The sequence below is a fragment of the Leptonychotes weddellii genome, chromosome 13 (assembly GCF_054177405.1).
Source record: "Leptonychotes weddellii isolate Sample4059 chromosome 13, ASM5417740v2, whole genome shotgun sequence".
Taxonomy (NCBI): Eukaryota; Metazoa; Chordata; class Mammalia; order Carnivora; family Phocidae; genus Leptonychotes; species Leptonychotes weddellii.
The window spans coordinates 52,482,472-52,506,086 of NC_138381.1; the positions used below are offsets into that span (position 1 = coordinate 52,482,472).

The 23,615-nt window shown below is 41.9% G+C and overlaps 1 long non-coding RNA gene across 1 annotated transcript; it reads right to left on the reverse strand.

The window, feature by feature from the left end:
- Positions 1-968: 968 nt before the first annotated feature.
- LOC145716802 (uncharacterized) lies at positions 969-17,849 on the reverse strand. The gene is made up of 3 exons (XR_014139707.1): positions 17,741-17,849; positions 7,417-7,519; positions 969-2,007 (listed from the first exon to the last, which is right to left on the reverse strand). It is a non-coding gene; the product is annotated as an uncharacterized LOC145716802 (long non-coding RNA).
- Between the last annotated feature and the right edge of the window lie 5,766 nt (positions 17,850-23,615).

Consider the following 23,615-nt stretch of genomic DNA (forward strand, 5'->3'; position numbering starts at 1 on the left):
GACCTGTGGCTTAGTGAAAAATGACAGGAATGAATATTTTCAGAGTCAGTTCCTCAAAGTCCATAGGTTCCAAGAAGTTGCAAGACCATCATCACCTCCCTCCACATTCAGCAACTGTTCCCACAGCATCCTGACTACATTTTCGTGGCTGTTTCTAATTACCCCCTGCACTTGGGGAGTTCATCTTGCATCACTGTTTTGCTTTGGGCCATCGAAAACTATTTCTGTCTTCCCATATGTGTTTGGCTACCACTAGTTGGGGAAAGTTATTTTTAGCATTTCCTCGTCTTTCCATCTTTGCTGATCTGCCCTATTTAGGGAAAAAAATCTAGAAAAGAGTAATTTTTTCCCCCTAAGGAATACCAGAGATGTTTTTAAAGTTCTACAAGCAACTTTTTCATGTTCAGTGTAGAAGTCAGTAAAGGGGAGCAAGAATCCCAAATCCTGGATTTTCTCCTCTACCATGTGTGCTGGCATAGAAAGAAAACAAAGGATTCTTTTCCTCCTTCAAAACCCAGGTTGGTGTAGATCCTATAGCTCCCCCATACCACTCCTGCTTCGGGCAGACCCACCATCCCTAGACTTCAACAATCATACTAGAACTATACCTTGCTATACTTTTTTATATTTCAGATACTACCTGCACCCCCAAAGAATTCTGTCAAATTTAAGGTATTTTTTAAAACACTGAAGATGAAGGATTTTAAATTACATTTACCTAATCTGTACCAGAAGCACCTTCTCTTTATTAATTAGTCATTTGGCAAGCCACTTTAGAATTATTTTAGTACTTGAATTTAAAACAATGGCAGCGTACAAACATTTGTGTATTGCTGCCAAAATTAAGAAATGGTATTTTATTATCATTTGGTTGAGTATTTTGTTTTTAACTATCACTTATCAAACATAACAAAAAAGCAGTTTTTGAACCACATGGAAACATGAATCTTTTTTTTTTTTAAAGATTTTATTTATTCATAAGAGACAGAGAGAGAGTGAGGCAGAGGTAGAAGCAGGCTCCCCGCCGAGCAGGGAGCCCGATGCGGGACTCGATCCCAGGACCCCGGGATCATGACCTGAGCCGAAGGCAGACGCCCAACCATCTGAGCCACCCAGGTGCCCTGGAAACATGAATCTTTGACGAATTTTGGTCAAAGATAGACCTAGCAGTGTTACTCAGAAATGGGTTCTATTGAAACAGTTTCATTTCCTCTGTCCTTCATTATTCAAAACTCATAATTAAGACTTCTTTCAAATATGTGAGCAGAGAGCTTCATAAAAAATTAATTTGAAATTACTTAAGCTACCCCTCACCTATTAGAATGGCTCAGATCCAGGCCACTGATAAGGCCAAATGCTGGTGAAGATGTGGAGAAACTGGAACTCTCATTCAGTGCTGGTGGGAATGCAAAATGACACAACCACTTTGGAAAACAGTTTGGGATTTCTTACAAAACTAAACAGACCCCTACCCTATGATTCAGCAACAGCACTGCTTGGTGTTGACTCAAGGAGTTGAAAACTTATTTCTACATAAAAACCTACACATAGATGTTTATAGGAACTTAATTCATAATTACCCAGACTTGGTGACTTTCTGCCTATTATTGTGTTATGAATATTTCTCCCAATTGGCCTGCAAGTATATAGATATCTTTGTGTGGTGGACATGGAGACACAGTGCCTGCAACCCTTTCAAGGAAAGACAATCACCAGCTGCTTCTTGCCTCAGTGGCAGAGAGCTGACTTGCCCAAGAACATGCTCTTCCTGGGGGACCCATATCCATTGACTGGTTGTGGTAGGAGACAAAGGCCCAGCCATTTCAGCCCAACATGGGAGCACTCTGACAGGCCATTTCCTCTCCAGAGCTCTCCAAAGGGTTCCTATTGTTGGCCTGCATGGTAATTGGATCTTTCCCATGAAGAAATCCCACTTCCTTCACCTTCTTTCCACAGATGATCTCCAATAAACACCATACACATCAAACTCCATCTTGGTATCTATTTCTGGAAAAAAAAAAAAAAACCTGTGACAACTTCAAAGTTAATTGTTTAATTAATAGCTAACATAACATACACCTTTACATATAAATACACTATCCTAGAAAATAGTGTGGTGTTTTTTTTAATCATAGAAGAAACTGGTTCTTCCATAGAATGATTATTGGAATGAAAGATTTAAAGTTGAGCACCACACCTGAAACTAATATGATACTGTATGTTAATCATACTGGATTTTTTTTTTAAGATCTTAATTAGCTTACATGAGAAAAACTAGAGTGGTATAGTTGGGACAGTGATTATATTGCTTTTCAAACCTTGGTCTTAGTCATGAAATCAGAATATCATTTCATCTTTGAGTTTTAATGATCTCAAATAAGATAATAGTATATTATAACTTAATTTGTAAGCCTACTTTTGGAAGGATATATAAATTATCTTTGTGGAATCGTATAGGACCAAAATGTAATAAATGATGTAAGTCAATCTAAAATAAAACAAAACAGAACACTTGAGTATAAAAACACAGTATTTTTCTAACAGCTATTATGCTAATCTATTATTTACATTATATTCCTCTAAATAAAAATCACCCCTTTATTTGGGGATATAATCCCTGTTATTTGCTGCCCCCTTTATCTTGCTTTATTTTTCTTAATAGCATTTTTTTTTTAGTATCTTTTATTTCAATATCTGCCTCCCCAGCACCTAGAATGGAGCATGACATACAATAAGTATTCAATAAATATTGGCTGGATAGCTAAATGGATAGACGAATAAATGAATAAACAACTTAGGGCCAAAGGCAGATAAAACATATCTAGACCAATAATATATTTGGCGTCCCTCTTCAGGAAAATGAAGCATAGTATTAACTTGCTTTGTATAAAATTGCCCAAAGTACTCATTGTATATGCACAGATGTATCCAGACCACTCTGGAAACCATTTTTCTTTGCTCCCTTCTTCCTCCCAGCCCCACCCCTTTGATGCAGGCTGCCTGACTGCATAGCTTCAGGGGAGCTCACAAGAAGGTTGTATTCAGACAATCAAGAATGGTAACAGATGGCTGGATGCCCTCATTCTGCAGATGCCTCTGTATCTGTGCTGCTTAAAAGCATTTTAACTAGCATAGATAGGGTGAGACAGGTATTATCTGGTGGCAGCCCAAGTTTCTAGAATCCCAGATTAGTGCCTAGTCCCCTCAACCTCATAGCTGCTAATCCTCTGTGACAGCTCTTGTGCACCTGTTGAGTGACTTCAGTGAATTCTGCTTCATTATATCTTGTTTGGGGTTGGATTTTCCCCAACATGAGCTCTTTGGCTAATGTAGCTGGCTCATATTTTTGTTAGACTATTTAAAGACAAGCAAATAAACTTGGAGAGGGTAAGGAAAGGTGATACAGGAAACCTGAGATTGAGCTAGGACTTTGGCCATCCATCCTAGTCATCAAAACAGTTATTAACCTTGTTGTTCTGACAAGATGGCAGAGAACCACAGGTCGATTTAGAGATTCAGTCCAGGGGCAACAGCGACTCTCCAATTCTTTTGTGGGAAGAGCTGAGCAAAGAATATAACAGAATTGCACAGAACCTCATAAAAGCAATCTGTGTTCGTAGTTAAGTTCACCTACAGCATTTTTGTCACTTCTGGCTACATTCAGAATGACTTTAAGGCCATAATTTCCAATAGCTTTCCATATGAATGCAATAGATGTTTGTTATGCTAAGTCTGTAAGCAGTAGAATCTTTCTTAGTTTCTAAATGAACCTTTTCCAGTTTAAGTAATTTGCATGGAGGAAAATGTCATCTTTTCCTCTTTTTTTCCTCATAGTGAACTGATTAGAACAAATGCAGGAGACACCAAATGTTGAAAACAGCAGACTTTTAAATTCCATGGAATGAGATTTCTTAAAACATAATTCTACCTGGGTTGCTGAAAATGGAGCTAAGAAATCCCTTAGCTCTTGGCCCTTTTCCCACTTTTATAATTATTGTTATATCTTCCTCTATTGTGAAGTGTCTATTATGCAAATCCCATTGGGAGTGGCTTTATCATCATGATCAGCTCATTGTTGCTATCAGTACAGAGCCCTCTGGAGACTTCACTGAGAGTCTACCCAGAAAAGAAAGGAAATGTGAGTTTGAGGAGTTTTGTTAGCATGAGATGGTGCGGTCTCCATTGTAGCAATGCTTTGCCAAAACTTTTCAGGATGCCCTTGACCTATGAAATCACCTCAGAGAAAATATACAGGGTTTGGTGTATATTCCTTCTTCTTTTACAGAAACATGACCAGTCACATTTTTATGGTCACAGAGGGAATAAAATCCTTTCCTCTGGTGGCAATTATTTTTGTTGGGCTTATAATTTTAAGGTCACTGATGGCGGGGGGGGTCCATTTCCCATAGAAGGCAAGTGTAGTGAAGAACCTGATAGATCTTCTCAGAGAGGAGGACTAGATAGAATGTAAAATTATAATCATGAAGAATGTGACCATCAATAATCTTTTATAAGCTCAGATTTAAAGATGTCTCTCAATTAGGAAAACAAGGTAGTACGGTGTAAAATAGAGAACATAAGCTTTGAAATTAAAGGACTGTTATTGGCCATTAAAGGGAACTAATGAAGATGGGGGCCTTCCAGAATTATGATCTTGGGTTGACATAGTAGACTGGGTGGGCATGGAAGAGATTCACTGCCCTCTCCCACCATCTTTCTTTAAACATATATAACCCCCTAAAAACAGACTTAAATGGGTAGCCCAGTTTACAAGATTTCAGAAACTGGTCCAATATATAAAGGAAACCAAAGCCAGAGTGGTAATGAAGAGCAGAAGCAGCATGGCCTGGGGGTAAATAAAGGTCTTATCAGCTGGGAGTTGAGGTTTTTGTTTGTTTTTTTTTAAGATTTTATTCATTCATTTGAGACACAGAGATAGAGAGAGAGCATGAGCAGGGGGAGAGGCAGAGGGAGAAACAGGCTCCCCGCTTAGCCAGGAGCCCGATGTGGGGCTCGATCCCAGGACCCTGGGATCATGACCCGAGCCGAAGGCAGACGCTTAACCATCTGAGCCACCCAGGCGCCCCGGGAGTTGAGGTTTTTTAACACACTTACTGAGACAGAAGATTTAGTTCCCAAACCATGGGGATAGGATGGTTGTGAATAATGTCAAGAATCTCAAATTTTCATTTCTTTCATGAACTTATGAGTAGAAAATCTCTTCCTATGTGCCTGGAGAAGAAACAAGAAGATAGCCACCTACTCTGATCCTTGGACCAAAAGAGCCACCCACAATATATCAAAATAGCGGTGTGAGGTCTGAATTTACAATTTGAATATGGTGAGATAATCCTCGTGCTAAGAAATTAATATAAAAATTCTGAAATGGGTGAAGTCACTAGAAACACAGAGGAGGCCCTGTAAATCTGTTCTTAGAGACATTTCTTTACCCCTTGTGATGAACTGAATTATAACCCCCACAATTCATACATTGAAGCTCAAGCCCCTAGTGTGATTGTAATTAAAGACAGGGCCTTTAAAGAGGTAATTAACGTTCAACGAGGTCATAAGGGTGGAGCCCCGATCCAGTAGGACTGGAGTCTCTCTGAGAGGAGGAAGAGACACCAGGATGCACACACACAGGAAAGACCATGTGGGGATGGAGTGAAAAGGGCCAGCTTCGAGGCAAGGACAGAGGCCTCAGGAGAAACCAAACCTGCCAGCAACACCTTGATCTTGGACTTCTAGCCTCCAGAACTGTGAGAAAATAAATTTCTGTGGGAAGCCACCCAGGCTAAGACACTCCTGGTTACATGGCAGTCTGGATACACTCACTGAAGATAAATTCACAAGAAAAATGTATAGACCTTACAAAGAGAGGGAGTCACAAGGAACATCAAACAGGAGAATTTGCACTCCCCAAAACTAAAGGTAATAGGTTAAGCTGAAAGAGGTTATAAAATAAGTTTGTTTAAAATATTTAGAGATAAAAGAAGGTATACAAACTGTAAGTCAAGTACAGGGTAATATGGGAATAACATATTTTTGAAAGGAAACTATATATACATTGTAGAAATAAAAGGTATAATTATTGAGGGGCACCTGGGTGGCTCAGTCAGTTGAGCATCAGACTCTTGATCTCAGCTCAGGTCTTGATCTCAGGGTCATGAGTTTGGGCCCCACGTTGGGCTCCATGCTGGGCGTGGAGCCTACTTAAAAAGAGGGGACAGTATAATTACTGAAATTAAAAGTGTAGTACAAGGGCACCGGGCTGGCTCAGTCAGTAGAGCAGCCCACTCTTGATCTTCCAGTCGTGAGTTAGAGCCCCAGATTGGGTGTAGAGATTACTTTTTTTTTAAGTGTCATAGGTGGGAAAATAGCCTATGAGACCCAGGCAAATAGAAAATTAGTGAATTGAAATATAAATCTTAAAAAAAAAACCTTGCAGCATAGGATGAAAATAGAAAAGAGAGGCAGGACGCCTGGGTGGCTCAGTCAGTTAAGTGTCTGCCTTTGGCTCAGGTCATGATCCTGGGGTCCTGGGATCGAGTCCCGTATCAGGCTCCCTGCTCATTGGGGAGCCTGCTTCTCCCTCTGCCTGCAGCTTCCCCTGCTTGTGCTCTCTCTCTCACACAAAAATATAAATAAAATCTTAAAAAGAAAAGAAAAGAGAGGCTAAGATACATAAAGGACAGAATGAGAAATCCCAAAATATGTCTGGTAAAAATTACTGAAAAAATCAACAGAAAAAAATAGAGGAGGTGGTGGTATGAAAAGTTAAAGGCTGAAAATTCCCCGAATTAAAAAAGGAATCTGTCTTTAGTTTAAAGGAACATATCAGTGATGTGGAAAACAAAGGCAAAAGAAATGTAGCTTAAATTAAAATCTCTTTACAGCTTGCAGCCCACTGACAGATACCTGAAACATGCAGGGCATGACCTTCCTTGAGGAACTCGTAGCTGCCTTAGTGGCTTAATGTTTAAAAGGAACCTTATCTTGGCAGCAGCTGATCCCTCAAGGTCCTGAAAGACTTGCTTCCAGATTCCTTGGAGACTGGTGCTATCCCTCATCCCCACTAATTAAAAAGTACACAATTAGTCACTCCTCACAATCCCAGTGTAGCTCTTTCTGCCCACAGGTCCTGTCCCGTGAATAGAGAAGGGGTTAAGGTATAGTCAGGAGAGATAGGAGGCCCCTGACTCCCCTGACTGGGCTTCGAAACTACTCCTGGCAGGTGGAGACGCTGAGACAGAGCAGAACAAGAGATAAGGGAACTAACCAAGAAGGTACAAGAATCTCGAGGCCACAAGCTTCCCAGTCAGTTCTCAATGAAAGACTTCCATTAAAAGCCCTCAGTGGCAACCCATTCGGGACCCGTCTCACTCTAGAGAGCTTTTTTTTTCTTTATGTTCTCACCTTCACTTAATATAACTTTCACTTCACTTCACCCTCTTGTGTCCGTGAGATTCCTTCTTCAGCTCCATGAGACAAGAACCCTGCAAGCCTGCAACATCAGGACCTAAGCAGGAAAAATAAAAACATAATCCCAATGAAACATATCATAATGAGATAGCAAATATCAAAAACAAAGAAAAAAAAAGTCTTGAGAGCCACCAGATTATGTATCAGAGAATGGCAATCATACTGGAGAAGACTTAAGAACAGAAGTCAAATGACAATGGAGTGATATTTCAAAGTTCTGAGGGGGAAAAAAACTGTGTCCCCGGAATTTTATCCCAGTGACACCATCACTCAAGACTGAGAGCAAAATAAAGATGCTTTCAGAAAAGCAGGTTTACTATTTACAGACATGCTTGAAATAACTGGTTAAAATGTACTATATAGGGGCGCCTGGGTGGCTCAGTCGTTAAGCGTCTGCCTTCGGCTCAGGTCGTGGTCCCAGGGTCCTGGGATCGAGCCCCGCATCGGGCTCCCTGCTCAGCGGGAAGCCTGCTTCTCCCTCTCCCACTCCCCCTGCTTGTGTTCCCTCTCTCACTATCTCTCTCTGTGTGTCAAATAAATAAAATCTTCAAAATAAAATAAAATAAAATGTACTATATAGGAAGAATGGATTTTAGTGGTATGCAAGAAGCAATGGTAAGGGGCGCCTGGGTGGCTCAGTCATTAAGCATCTGTCTTCGGCTCAGGTCATGATCCCAGGGTCCTGGGATCGAGCCCGGCATCGGGCTCCCTGCTCTGTGGGAAGTCTGCTTCTCCCCTCCCTCTGCCCCTGCTTGTGTTCCCTTTCTCACTGTGTTTCTCTCTCTGTCAAATAAATAAATAAAATCTTTAAAAAAAAAAAAAAGAAGCAATGGCAAATACATTGGTTATCTTCATCAGCACTTACTGTAAATAATAATGATAGCACTAAGACTGGCAAAATGAGGTGGAGGTCAGGGAGAGGGGAGAGACCACAGTAAATGGAAAACACAGAATAAGATAATAGAAAAAAAATCCAATGTATCAGTACACAACATAAATGTAAATAGATCACATTTGTCTATTAGATTCTGACTCCATTTACAAAATCCAGCTGGATATTGCTCTAGTCTTTGTGGCTTGCATTCATACTAATGAGAAGTGAGTTGGCTGTCATTCTTATCTTTGTTACTCTGTAATGTATCCTTTTTCTCTAGCTGCTTATGAGATTTTTTTAATTGTTTAAGTAATTTGATTATGAAATTACAGTGGCACTTATCCCCAAATTGATCTATAGATTTAACAAAATCATAACAAACTTTTTATAAGAATTTTTGGGGTAGAGATTGATAAGTTTATTACAAAATTTATATGAATATGAAGAGGATCTAAAATAGCCAAAACAACTTTCTAAAAAAGGTTGGAGGGGACGCCTGGGTGGCTCAGTCGGCTAAGCATCTGCCTTCAGCTCGGGTCGTGATCCCAGGGTCCTGGGATCGAGTCCCGCATTGGGCTCCCCACTCAGCGGGAAGCCTGCTTCTCCCTCTGCCTCTGTCGCTCTCCCTGCTTGTGCTCTCTCTTTCTCTCTGACAAATAAATAAAAAAATCTTTAAAAAAAATAAAATAAAATAAAAAAAATTAAAAAGGTTGGAGGACTTATAGTACCTGATTTATACTACTTGATCTCAAATCTTATTATAAATCAGTAATAATCAAGACAGTATAATCAAGACAAATGGATTAATGGAACAGAACAGAGTCCAGGAAAAAATCCACATACATATGGTAGATTGATTTTTTGACAAAATACAAAGGCAATTCAGTAGATCAAAAACTAGTCTTTTCAACAAATGGTGCTGAAACAGCTGGATATGGATTCACAGTAAAAAAAATGAACTTCAATCTATATCTTGCACCATAGGCATAAATTAAATGGATCAGAGATCCAAATGAAAGAACTAAAACTACAAAACTTCCAGGAGAAAACATAGGAGAAAATCTTAGTGGCCTTGGTTTGGCAAAGATTTCTCAAATAAGTCACAGCAGCACAAACTATAAAAGCAACCCCCCTACCCCCCTCCACATCCCTCTACCTGTTTCAGAGAACCACTGATCTGGTTTCTGTCTATGCAAGAGTTTCTTTTTTAGAAATTTCATATAAATGGAAACATAAATAGATAGTCTCTCATGTCTGGGTTCTTTTGCTTAGTATGTTTTGTTTTGTTTGAAGATTTATTTATTTATTTGAGAGAGAGAGAGAGCATGTGCATATGAGTGCATGAGTAGGGAGAGGAGCAGAGTGAGAGAATCTTCAAGCAGACTCCCTGCTGAGCACAGAGCCTGTTGCAAGGCTTGATCTCACAACCCATGAGATCATGACCTGAGCCAAAACCAATAGTCAGACATTTAACCAACTGAGCCACCCAGGCTCCCCTCGCTTGGAATGTTTTTGAGCTTCATTCTTGTTGCATGTATCAGTAGTTTTGTTTGTTTGTTTAATCCCAAGTACTATTCCATTGTAGGGATATATTCCACATTGTGTTTATCCATTCTCCAGCTAGTGGACTTTTGGGTTGTTGCCACTTTGAGGCCATTATGAATAATGCTATTATGAATAGTCACAAGTGAAGGAGTACAAGTCTTTGTGTGGACGTTAGGTTTTCATGATTCTTGGAGTTATTCACTTCCCTAGGAGTGGAATTGCAAGATCGCATGGTAAGTGTATCTTTATTTAATCAACTTCAAAAATGATTTACAAAGTTGCTGCTATTACTTTACATTCCACCAGAAAAGTAATAATGTTTCAGTTTCTCCATATCCTCATTAACACTTGTTATTGTCTGTTTTATTGAGTATAGAGCCAGTATAGTGAGTGTATAGTAGTATCTTATTTTGATTTTAATTGCATTTCCCTACTGATGTTGAGTATCTTTTTATGTACCTATTAATCATTCCTATATCATTTCTGCTGACTATTCAAATATTTTGTCCTTTTAAAAAATTGGGTTTCTTATATTAGTACTGATATAAGAGTTCTTTATATATTCTGCATACAAGTTCTTTGTCAGATGTATAATTTGCATAAATTAACTCCTAGTCTGTGCTTTGTGGTTTGTTTTTTTTTTTTCATTTTTTAAGGTGTCTTTTGAAGAACAAAAGCTTTTTCATTTTGATGAATTTTTGTGTACCAATTTTTTCTTTAATACATCATACTTTTGGTGTCATATGTAATAAATCTTTATCTTTTCTAAGAAGACTCTACATAATTTCTCCTATATTTCTTTCTAGAAGTTTTATAGCTTTAGTTCGTACATTTAGATCTATGATACATTTTTAATTCTTTTTTGTGTATTGAGTGAGGGTTTTTTTGTTTGTTTTTGAGCACATGTATAGTCAATTGTTTCTGCACTAGATGTTGAATAACAAATACAACAAAGAAAAGACCAGAGAGTGAGAGACTGTCTTTATATATAAGATAGATTGAACAGTCATATATAAATATAATTGTTAGTCTGGAATATTTTATACTATCTCAGGACCTTTTGTAAGAAAGGGGAAGCATTTTGGGGGCTCCCATCTCATGTTGGTTAAAGGTTTGCCTTTTGGGTGTTAAAGCCTCGTGCTTTCAGGTTGCATATATGTGGACACACGAACATTTCTGAGTTCTACACCATGGGGTCAACGGGGAAGCCCCAGGACAGGAAGCTAGAGACTACAGCCTGTGCCTGAAGCAAGATGCTTGCAGGCTGCACCCCCATGAAACTAATTAGAGCCAGGAGAACTGCTCACAGAGGCTGGAGCGAAGCTCAGCTAAACCAGGAGATCTTGCAGTGACACACAAGAAGTGTCTAATACCATGTCTTATCTCTCCAAAAAGAGGATCTGTAGTTGCAGGAATGTTTTTCTGGACCACAAAGTGACAGAATGCAAAGGTGGTATGGTTGCAATCCGATTACACAGCAACAATAGTGTGAAGCAAATTCTCTGTGTCATAGCAAGGGAGACAGCTGTGTTAGCTCGGGGACATAGAGATTAACCTCCACAAGGGAGGCTAGGGGGAGATTAGGGGCAAGACCAAAGGGCAGTATCAGCAGCAGTGACGCTTCTGAGTCCCCTGGCATAATCAATGTCTGCCCAAGGCTCCCTGGTGAGTGCCATGGGAACCAGCAACAGTTGGGTCAAGTACAGAGCAGGAGGGTCATGGGGAACAAAGGGGCAAGACCTCCACTTTCAAGACCACTGTGGATTAAGAGGCAATTGGGAACTTCATTACTTAAACATATCAGGCAGGCAGTATCTCTCATCTCAGGTGTTGCGGGAATGAGAATGACCCCCACTTGTGGAAAAGTGCCTTGGGGAGGAGGCTACAGTGGAAGCAGGAACAGCGCTTCCTGGCACTGGGGAGGCTAGATGGTGTCTCCTCCATCAGACCTGGGGGAGTCAGAGAGGTCTGACTCCTCCAAAGGAAGAGTGAAACTGAGGTTGGGGGATGAGAATGTGTGTGACAACGATTGTCTGATCCCAGGGTTATACTCAAAATACTTAACCTCAGGCATGGCATGGGCACTAATTAGTAAGAACAGATGCTAGCGGTAAACAATCAGTGGGTCATAACGCTGATGAACACTGGCCTGACCTAGGCCTTGCCTTACATCAGCTAAGGCAACTTACAGGAAGTGTAACATTAGGTGACAGATTTCCTCCTGTGTGCCAACTTGATCTATTCATAGCTACTGCTTAGAGTGCTGTGTTGAGACAAATTCTAGCGGTTATATCCCACCTTAGTGGGAAAGATCATTGTGATCGGTGATCAACTAGTGATGTCTACTACAGTCACAGGGCTGGAAATGTCAGCAGGTGGGCTGTGTGACAGACTAACTGCCCCTGGGTTAAATGTTTACATTCAATTCATCTTACAAACATTTATTGGTCATATACTGTGTGGTTGCCCTTGTTAAATACAAAGTTGATATAAACATAAAAACGGCACAATTCCTATGCTAAGAAAGATCTCAGTCTAGTTAGGAAGATAGATATTTAAACAGAGAAGTTTCACACAAATGATCATTACATCAACAGAGATATACACAAGGTATCATTATAAAAACATAAAGGAACACTATGTTAATAGAATTGTCCAGGTATATTAATTGAGATACGATCATAAATGATTAAAATCATAGAGCTCATATAAAGAAAAGAGAAGAATTAGGGCAGAAAATACCCACTTTCTAAACTTCGCTGCAGGGAGCCTGGGTGGCTCTGTCAGTTAAGCATCTGCCTTCAGCTCAGGTCACGATCCCAGGGTCCTGAGATAGAGCCCCACATCAGGCTCCCTGCTCAGCGGGGAGTCTTCTTCTCCCTCCTCCGCCCTTGTGCTTTCTTTCTCGCACTCTCTCAAATAAATAAAATAAAATTTCCTAAAATAAATTAAATAAATAAACTTCCTTGCATAAAGTACAGAAGGCATGGGAAATGAATGCTTGGAGCTGTCACCATCTTTATCCTCCAAGCCTGTCTACATTTTGGGGTATTTGTAGCTTAGGTCTACGGCAAACTGGTGGCCAACTAGTAAGCTTCCAGTTCTCACACAAGTACACTTTCTGTAAATTGGTCCACGCATTCCCAAGGTTTTGTGGATTCTGGGACAGACGGCACTGCCATCACACTGGTGTGCACACCTCCAGGGTGGGCTGTTTGTCACTGGTAGACAGTGGAGGAGAGAGCTGGGGAGCAGAGGAACAGGCTTAATAAAACTTCTTTAATTCTCAACTCCCTTAAAAAGAGAAATACAGAGATGAAAAGAAATCACTAAATCTACTTACTCCTTCAGTGAAGGCTTTGGAAAACAGCATTTTTTTTTTAAAGCACATGAGATCAGAACTAAAGACAGTAAATTCCACCAAATGGATGGAGAAAAAAAAAAATGCATGTTCTCTTCAGTAAGAGCAAATGTGACTACATTCAGTTATCCCATTTTTCCCACCCTGGGTGTGGAGAGGAGCCAAGGATTCTGACTCTGCTTTCCCTGGCACATAACAGCTGAACGATGGGCTCCATGAACCAGCTGTGCCAACCTTCATCTTGAGCTGAAGGCAGAGGCGTGAAGAAACTGAAGCCCAGAGAGGTCAAATGACTTGCCCCAAATCATTCATTCATTCATTTCACAGATATTTGTGAGCATCAACTCTGTGCTGGGTTCTGTACAATACCTGCAGGACCCCATTACAAAGGCAAATTCCAGAGTAGAATCTATAATCTTAAATACCGAGATCAGGGGGTTTTTTCTAGCACTGCTCTCCACCCTGGCAGTCCTGTCTATGGGTATTGAAGGCACAGGGGAATTTGATTCCAGGAGACCTGGGCTGCAGGACCAGGGCTGTAGAACAGAGATAAGCAGCAGAGTCTCCATCCTAGGTGAGGGAGAGGCTCTGACATTGCTTGGATACTGAAGAGAACAGAAGTGAGTACAGCTTCGAACATTCTCGTAGTCTCAGAAGGGAGTGAAGAGTGAGCCCAGAAGGAGAGGGACCTCCTGCATTTTAGAACCCCATATGGGGGCAGAACCTCAGGGGCATGGGCTGGATGGTACCCCAGAAGGGGTTGTGCCTGGAGTCCTCGGCTCCCAGCCTCAGCAAGCCTATTCTGGGCTGGCTCATCATGGAAGTCCTGGCCTCACCCAGGCTTTAAGGGCTGTAAGAGCTCAGACCAAGAACAGAAGGCCCCCTCCCCCAACACTGGCCTGCATGGGACTGGAGGACTTTGCAGGACCCTGAGGGTCGGGCAAAAGAACCACAATCACGACCAAGATTATATTTTTAACAATCTCTAGAGAATGAGAGCTTGGGAATTTTCTTCTAAAAAATGAAATAATCCATTGTCTCTTGGTCTGAGGCATGACCCATATTTATAGAGCTAGGCTATTTAGACCAGTGTTTTTCAAGCTGTATGGTGAGGCCCACTAATAGGTCATGAAGTCAGTTTGTGACTCTTGACCAGTCATTTTTCATTAACTGGAAAAGAAAGGAAAAGAAAATATCCCAGTGCTGGTTCAGGATTTTTTTTTCAGTTACAGGTCAGTATGTGTATATAGGGTAGCAAGGTAAATATATTTTATAGTCTGGGTCACGGTCAAAAAGTTTAAGAGGGGGCGCCTGGGTGGCTCAGTTGGTTAAGCCACTGCCTTCGGCTCAGGTCATGATCCTGGAGTCCTGGGATCGAGTCCCGCATCGGGCTCCCTGCTCGGCGGGGAGTCTGCTTCTCCCTCTAACCCTCCCTCCTCTCATGTGCTTTCTCTCTCTCATTCTCTCTCTCTCAAATAAATAAATAAAATCTTAAAAAAAAAAAAAGTTTAAGAGGCAGGCACCTGGGTGGCTCAGTTGGTTAAGCGACTGCCTTCGGCTCAGGTCATGATCCCAGAGTCCTGGGATCGAGTCCCACATTGGGCTCCTGGCTCAGCAGGGAGCCTGCTTCTCCCTCTGACCCTCTCCCCTCTCATGCTGTTTCTCTCTCTCTTTCTCTCTCAAATAAATAAATAAATAAATAAATAAATATTTAAAAAAAAAGTTTAAGAGGCATTAAAGTAGATCACATCACTATGGGTGAATAACTCCCTGCCAGCCAGCCACTCATATTCTCTCTCCTGTTTCTACAGGAGGAATTAGGCTAACGCATCCCAATCCTGGATCCTTAAGTATTGGGGATATTACAAGCTATTTTCAGTAATCATAACCAGCACTTAGAAAACCTATCCCGGGCAAGGGGCACCCACGACACTTCATCTCCATTTTCTAGTTAAGTTCACTCAGACCTATGTATTTAGTGGAAGAGGTGGATTTTAAATCCACGTTCTTCTGACTCCAAAATAATGCCTTTTCCAATATACTACACTGCGTTCCCCGCCCTTCAAACACTCATAAAGCTTACTGAAATATAAAAGAGCCTACAGTAAGGCTGCTCAACCCAAACAGAACAGGCTTGAGAATATTTTGTCAAGTTGGCGGATTCATGTAAAAAGTCAAGTAATAGAGGACGTGTGTGAAGAATTCTATAAATTGCACAGCAAAATTAAAACAGCAGGTGGTATCAAGTTCAGACAAGACTGTTCTGGCGTCTTTTCCTCAGAGTTCTCAGATGCAGTAAGTCATTCAGCGCTTAGGATTGGCCTAATCATGCCTACTGGTGGTTTCTTTCTGGAAATTTCCATGGGCACGGGAGCCTATGTTTTGCCATCTCCTGCTTCTTCCTGCCCCGCTGTGGCCCCCTCCACTAGCTCTCGCCTGCTGCCTCATTTCCTCACATCAGAACTCCTTCCTTTTCCCCTGAGCATCTGTCCCTCTCACTCTGGACCCAGGCTTATCAACTTCCCAGGTTTCTCTCTTCTGGCAGAAAAAGAATTTTATGGCCCATCAGAGTGCATTTTTGTATTAACCTCAGGCTCCATTTCCTACTTTATCCTTGTTTTTATTTTTACTTTTGTTCTCCTGCTTATAGGGCTATGTCTTCTTGCTATAGTCACTGCATCTCTGTAAGCCACCTTAAAGCCTTTGGGGAACAAGATAAGGGTAGAAATAAATTTTTTAAACCTACAAATAGAGATAGTTTCATGTCCCTGTTTTTCCAAGTCAGTAATGTCTTTCTTCCTGTGTTTCATGTAGGCTTGGTGGAACGGGTCTCCAGCATGGAAAATCACTGAGTCACCTCGTCTATCTACATGGATCCATTAGGAGTCTGTTCTATTTTGACAACTTGGCACCTTTTTTCCTCTGGATCCAGAACAGTTATGTCCAGAATTGTCCAAGAATTGAATAGACACTCCCAGCCTGAGAGCTAATGCTCACCTGGTTGATTCTAAAACAACCTCATCCTTGGGTTTTTGTCCTTGTTTATTATTTTAATAATGTACCTTCAAAAGGTACATTTTTGTACCCCACCCCCCTGATGAGATTCATCATAGTATTTTTGTCCTTAGCTTTCAGCTAACATTGGGAGGATGTTTATTAAAGGAAGAAGGAAATCCACAGCATGATTAAAAAGGAGAAGGCACCAGGAGCACAGTTCCTCAGAGCCTACTAACTATAGACTCACAGTACACTCAGGGGGGGAAAATCTAGCCTCCTGCACATGTGTCTTCCACAAAGACTACTTACTTTTTTCCCACCCTGGCCAGCGGAAGCCACAGTAACATCCGCCACAGCCCCAGCACCCTGGTGTGAGCCAAACAGACTCCAGGGGCTCTAACTGGGGCTGGGTAACACACACACAAACCCAGGGAGTTAATGCCCCATAGAGTGCGCTTTGGCAATGAGAGGAGATAGAAGGAGCTGACAGAAAAATTGCTCACTCTTGTTCCCACTCCAGGGGCAGTCCATGGTCCCCAGAGCAATGATTCCACACAGCCTCTACAGAATGTCCTGTGTGCATATGCTCTCTTCCTGGGACGCTGGGGCGGACTCTGAATTACACCACCTCTTATTTGTTTTCCCTCCTTCCCTGTCCCCACCCCAGTCCTTTCCCTGCACCCTCAAGTCCTGGGATTCCCCACCTGCCACCCATACTGTATGGTGGTGCTGTTGTCTCGGGAACCTGGGTGGAGGCTGGTGATCCTGGTCTAGTAGCCTCCCTGGACCAGTCTGCACTTAAAAATATACATAGAAACACACATCAGATTCCAACACACTGAAAAGCAATTTGGATCTTCACAGAAGTATTTTTAAAGCTACTTAAAGAGAAGGGAATGTGCACCATATTCCACGTGGAAACTTTCCCCAAAGTCCCATTTCAATATCACTTTCCCCCCAAAGTCCTATTTCCCATTTCAGCTGCTCAGATTTCCCCGCAGTACTTCCAGCCCCTCAAAGCCCTATCAGCCTCTCTTCCACTGAGTTAGAAATCTTCTCTTAACTTTCCTCTCCCTTCTTTCACCAAACCTGAATTACACAAATTTCTCATTTGAATTATGCCCTTCCCCACCCGCCACCAAGAACAGCCGATATATAACCTTATGAAGGAAGGCTTCTCCATAGAAGGGAAACAGAGGGCCATGATTGATAAGAGTTATAATCCAGGGGTAAATCCCTTAATACTATTTATTATTACTTTTATTGTTACTATCTGTCCACACCTTCTTATCCCATTTGACCTCAAGACCAGTGGCACATGCTGGGAAGAGGGCTGGCAAGGTCTAAGAGAGCCCTGTGTGGTGGGGACACAGTGTGCACCCAGCTGGCACACACAAGGGGTAAATCAAGGCAGACCCAGTGCTCCATGCCGCCCAGCCTCGGAGCCCCAGGGGTCCTGCTCCCAGTCCAGGGCTCCTCACCTGCACGCAGGGATGTCTGGTCCCCTCCACCCCCATCTCCTGGGGTCACCTAAACCCACAGAGGAAGGAAGTGACTGGAGCAACCCGTGGACAGGAGGCAGTGTCCCCGCCCCGATGACGGACACAGCCAGGAAGCAGCCAGCCCCCCACCCGCCACCCCCAAGTCACGCTGAGCGGGCCATGACTCAGCCAGAGGCAGCAGGTCCCTTGATGAAACCCTTTAAGTCTGCCCCGGGGCTAATCGGTTATTCAGCAGAGGATGTGCCCCGCTTGTTATCTGCGGAAAACAGGGCAGGGTCCTGTTAGACTGTCCCTTTTGAACAATGAGCAATCTTCCCCCTCACAGTGCAGTTTCCCTCTGATGCAACCAAAGATAAAGCATCGAGGCGCTTCTGCCCAGAGGAGGGGGAGGGGCCGGCCCCAGGGCGCCTAGCACGTCTGCGGTCTCATCTCTCCCCGGGGGGAAAGGACCAGCCAGGAAGGGACAAAAACCTTCCGGATCAGCACAGCGCCGCACAATGAAACTGGCACTCCAGGGGTCTTTCCCTACCTGCCTTCTCTCACGGGTTCCCTCAGAACTGAAATGTGAGCCCCTGAGCAGGACACGCCCCAGCACCGTCTGGAGCACATTGCCTTGGCAGGTGGTCCTGGCGGAAGTTTTCTCCTCTTGGTTTGGTGACTCAGGGCTGGCTCGCGCACAAACACCAGGCAGGAGCCCCAGGGACGGGAGGAGCCATCCGTCCCCGCTCCTTCCCGTCTCCATGGGGCCCACAACCCCTGAAACCTGCATCAGTGCATTTGGTTTCACAGGGAGAGAGAAGGCTTTAAAGGCAAACTCTCTCCCGGAGGTGAGCGCACAAGCAAATACCGAGAACTGGCTGCCACTTGTCATAAAATCCATGAGACAAGAAACAACCAAACCCACGGAGAATGAGGCCCCAGGCTGGACCAGAACTATCCCTTTCATCACGTTGCTTCTTGCCATTTCACTGGAAAGAATTAACTTAAGACGGATTTCACAGCTTGCTGTATATGGAATGTATCGTTCACTGCATGTAAGTGAACTCATACCATTCTGATTTTATAGAGTCAGTTCAATCACTTTAGAAGAATTATGCTGTTATCTCCATAAAGTCCAGAATTTGTAAAAGTCGAGGTACCTAGCAGGGGATACCTGAAAATCAGCAGGCCCTACCTTTTAAACTGTTATTATTAATTTTATTTTGAGTAGATAATACATTCATATATTCAAATACCAAATTCATATAAAATAATACACATTCCGAAATCTTCCACGCTGGGGCACCTGGGTGGCTCAATCGGTTAAGCGTGGACTCTTAATTGCAGCTCAGGCCGTGATCTCAGGGTCCTGGGATCGAGCCCGGCATCTGGCTCTGTGCTCAGCATAGAGTCTGCTCCAGATTCTGTCTCTCCCTCTGCCCCTCCGCCTGCTCTCTGTCTCTCTCTCAAATAAATAAATAAAATCTTAAAAAAAAAAAAAAGAATTCTTCCACCCTGTCCACACTCCTCACTGTCCCCATAAGTCACCATTTTTATTACTTTCTTATCTATCCATTCAATGTTTCTTTATGCAAGTACAAACAAAAATAAATACATTAACATAATGGTCCAATTAATGGCCGCGCAAAGATGTCCTGGAACTTCTGGAACCTGTGACTCTGCTTTTTGTGGCAAAACGAGCTTTGCAGATGTGACTAAGTGAAGGATCCTTAGATGTGGAATTACCCAGGTGGACCCAATGTCATCCTTACAGGAGGAAGGCAGGAGGACCAGAAATGAGAAAAGACAACAGAGGCACTGGAAAGTACTGCACTGCTGGCTATGAAGATGGAGGAAGGAGCTGTGAGCCAAGGAATTCAGGCAGCCTCCAGAAGCAGGGAAAGGCAAGGACACAGATTCTCCCCTGGAGCCTCCAGAAGGAATGCCGCCCTGCCAATCCATTTTATTTTATTTTTTGTTTAAAGACTTTATTTATTTATTTGTCAGAGAAAGAGAGAGAGCACGAGCACAAGCAGGGGAAGCTGCAGGCAGAGGGAGAAGCAGACTCCCCACTGAGCAGGGAGCCCGATGCGGGGCTTGATCCCAGGACCCTGGGTTCATGACCTGAGCCAAAGGCAGATGCTTAACCGACGGAGCCACCCAGGCATCCCCTGCTGATCCATTTTAGACCTCTGACCTCCAGAACTAGCAGAAAATAAATGTATGTTGTTTTCCACCACTAAGTTTGTGGTAATCTGCTACAGAAACAAGAGAAAACAAACACAACTTATCTTCACCCTTTCCTTAAAAAAAAATTAGCACACCCTGGTTGGGCGTTCCAAAGTCTTGGTGCAGTTTTAGGCTTTAGTAACTTCAGAAGTACAAATACTATAAACTTGCAAACAACATCATTTGAAAGTTTTATTATTTGAATCTCTTTTAGTCTTGTTTAGTTATGTAAATTTTATATAATACATATTTTTAAAATTTTGTTTCAGTATCTCTGATTGAAGATAACAAACACTGACTGAAACAAAAGCATTGATGTTAAAATTTCTTATTCCAAATTCACAGGACTAAATAAGTGAATAAGAAATGTATACAATTAAGGGGTGCCTGGGTGGCTCAGCCATTTAAGCACCCGACTCTTGGTTTCAGCTCAGGTCATGATCTCAGGGTTGTGAGAGGGAGCCCTGCATGGGGCTCTGCACTCAGCAGAGAGTATGCTTGAGGTTCTTTCCGTCTGCCCTTCCCCCCATTCTCTCTCTTTCTCAAATAAACAAATAAATCTTTAGAAAGTTTTTATTCTGGGGCACCTGGGTGGCTCAGTCAGTTTCCATACTGCATTTACTGCCTTCAGCTCAGGTCATGATCCTGGGGTCCTAGGATCGAGATCGAGCCCCGCATAGGGCTCCCTGCTCACAGAGAATCTGCTTCTTCCTCTTCCCCTCCCCCTGCTCGTGCTCTCTCTCAAATAAACAAATAAACAAAATCTTTAAAAAAAAGAAATGTATACAATTAAGTTTTTGAGTCATGTCTTTTTAAGTTTATAGCCTTTATACTTCTGACATTATTAAGGCTTAAAACTGCACCGGGACTTTTGGGACACAGTGTACATTCTTAAGCACTTTGATTTTGTTAGTCAGCAATATGTCCCAGAGATCTTTCTGTCTAACATAAGAGTTTCCTAAGTCCTCTTACAGCTGCACAGTGTCCTGGCATGTTGGTGGATTAGCGTCCTGTTAAAGGATAGTTAGGTTGTTTCTAGTCACAAAGAGTGCTACTATAAATAATCTTGTACATATATCATTTTATATGTATGCAAGTAGATCTGTAGGGCACATTGTCAGAAATGGGAACATGGGGTCAAACCCTACTTTTTCACAAGAGTAGGGTATGGCAGATTGTTGGCAAAGAGGGTTATAGTAATCCCTCCCATCTCTGTGCACACACCCATTGGCAATGTAACTTTGCTGCTCCTGTCATCAAGAGGTAGAGTTTATTTCCCCACCCCTGGAATCTAAGCTGGCTTGTGACTTGCTCTGGCTAACAGAATGTGGAGAAAGTGATATTGTAGGATTTCCAAGCCTGGGCTTGCAGCAACGTATCTCTCTCTCTCCCTCTCAGAACCACGAGTCCTCTACATGAAGAAACTTGGGCTAGCCTCCACAAAGCTAAGAGACTAGTGGAAAGAGGCACAGCCAACTGCCAGCACATGTGAGATGAGCCCCAATGGCACCAATGAATGATTGCAGACACATGCGTGACCTCAGGAGCAACAGCAGGAATGCTAAACTAAGCCCAAAGACCTGCTGTTATATAAAGCTACTCATTTTTGAGGTGATTTATTATGCAACAATAGACGATTGATGCCTCAGGAAAATAATTTTTCTTAACAAGACTGATTTTGAAATGATGATACGTTAGCCACAGAAACCAATAACGAACTTCTAGAGCACTCTGTGGACTCTCAGAAGTTTTCTGAGCAAGTCCTATTCAGCTAGTCTTTTTTTAAAAAAAGAAATTTATTTATTTATTTTAGAGAGAGAGCAGTGGGGAGGGGCAGAGGGAGAGGGAGAGGGAGAGAGAATCTCAAGCAGACTCCACACAGAGTACAGAGCCTGACATGGAGCTCGATCTCAAGACCCTGAGATCAGACCTGAGCTGAAACCAAGAGTCAGATGCACAACTGACTGCACCCCCACAGGCGCCCCCCTATTCAACTAGCCTTGTGTTTAGCTGTAGGTGTTGTAACTATTCAGATATACCCCAACCCTGAGCATGCCAGAAAAAAAACTGGCTGGCCCACCAAACTCTCTCACTTCCAGAGACAATAACAGTTTAGTGTGTGTCTGAGCAGTGACTACAGTAAGGGATTCCTCTCCACGAGGCATTACATTTCACAATTGGACAATTTCTATAGTTAAAGGGAAAAACTCCACACCTATGTCATCCCTTCTCGCACATACTAAGGCCTTTCTCAGTTCAAGAAAGGAAAATGAAGAGTCTGAAAGTGCCCTGGTTAGCTTAATCTGGCTCAAAGGAAATGGTACATTTGATTTCAACTTATGAACTAGCACACCAGTATTTTTCAATGTCAAGAAAATCAATTTGTTGTGTTGCAACCAGCATTTTTTAAATCATATATTTATACCCATGTTTATAATAGCTTTATTCACAATAACCAAAATGTGGAAGAAACCTATCAGCAGATGAAGAGCTAAGCAAAATGTGGTATATACAAACAATGGAATATTATTCCACCTTGAAAAAGAAGGAAATTCTGACACATGCTACAGTATGGATGAATCTTGAGGACATTCTGCCAAGTGAAATAAGCCAATCACAAAAGAAAAAAGGCTGAATGATTCCATTTGTGCCAAGTACCTAGAGTAGTCAAATTCATAGATACAAAAGGTAGATACAAAAAGTACTTGTCAGAAGCTGGAGGGAGATGGGGAATGAGAATATTGTTTAATGGGCACAGAGTTTCATTTTGGGATAATGAAAAATGTCTAGAGATGGATGGTGGTGATGGGTACACAACAATGTGAACATACTTAATGCTATAGAACTGTATGCTTAAAATTTGTTAAAATGGTAAATTGTCTATTATGCATATTTTACTATAATAAAAAAATAATTACAATAAAATTAAATAAAATAGAATAAAACATAGGTTACTTAGATGTGTTCACTGTGAAAATTCATCAAGCTCTTCACTTACCATCATGTAATGTTTCTATGTATTTGCTATGCTTCAATAAAAGAATTATTTAAAGCTGTAATAAAATAGAAAATGTCAGAGTACATTGCCCTTAATGAGAGTAAGTGTTGTTTTGTGAAACTTTGGTTAAGGTAGGGGTGTGTGTGTATAGTGAATCATGATGTAAAATGTATTTCTGATTGTGGTTTTAAAAATTTTTGAAAAAACATTATGCTAGGGGCTAGTCTCCATTTCCTCTTGTTATGGCTCCTTCCTTTTTGAATTTGATAGGCTTTTCCCAGTGGAAGTGATTTAATTTTATTTATTCAAGCAGAAAAATCCTTTCCCTGGGGTCTTCTCTTCGTCATAATCATTTTTCTCCATCTGACTGCTCATGGTAACTAGATTTCATATGGTAGATTTCGCCAGTAAAGTCATGTACAGACATTCTATCATCTTGTTCCATGGGCTGTTCACAGAAGCATTAGCATACATTGTGATGAGAGATGATGATGTGGGCTTTCTGCTTCAACTCAGAAAAACTAGAGTTTCCTTAAGTCACAGAGTGTTTGAATTTAAAAAGCCCTTGGTGGTTATGGCTTCTAATCCCCTTCCACTCATAGGCGTGCTTTCTATAACATCCAAAACAGTGGGTTGTTCATCTTATGT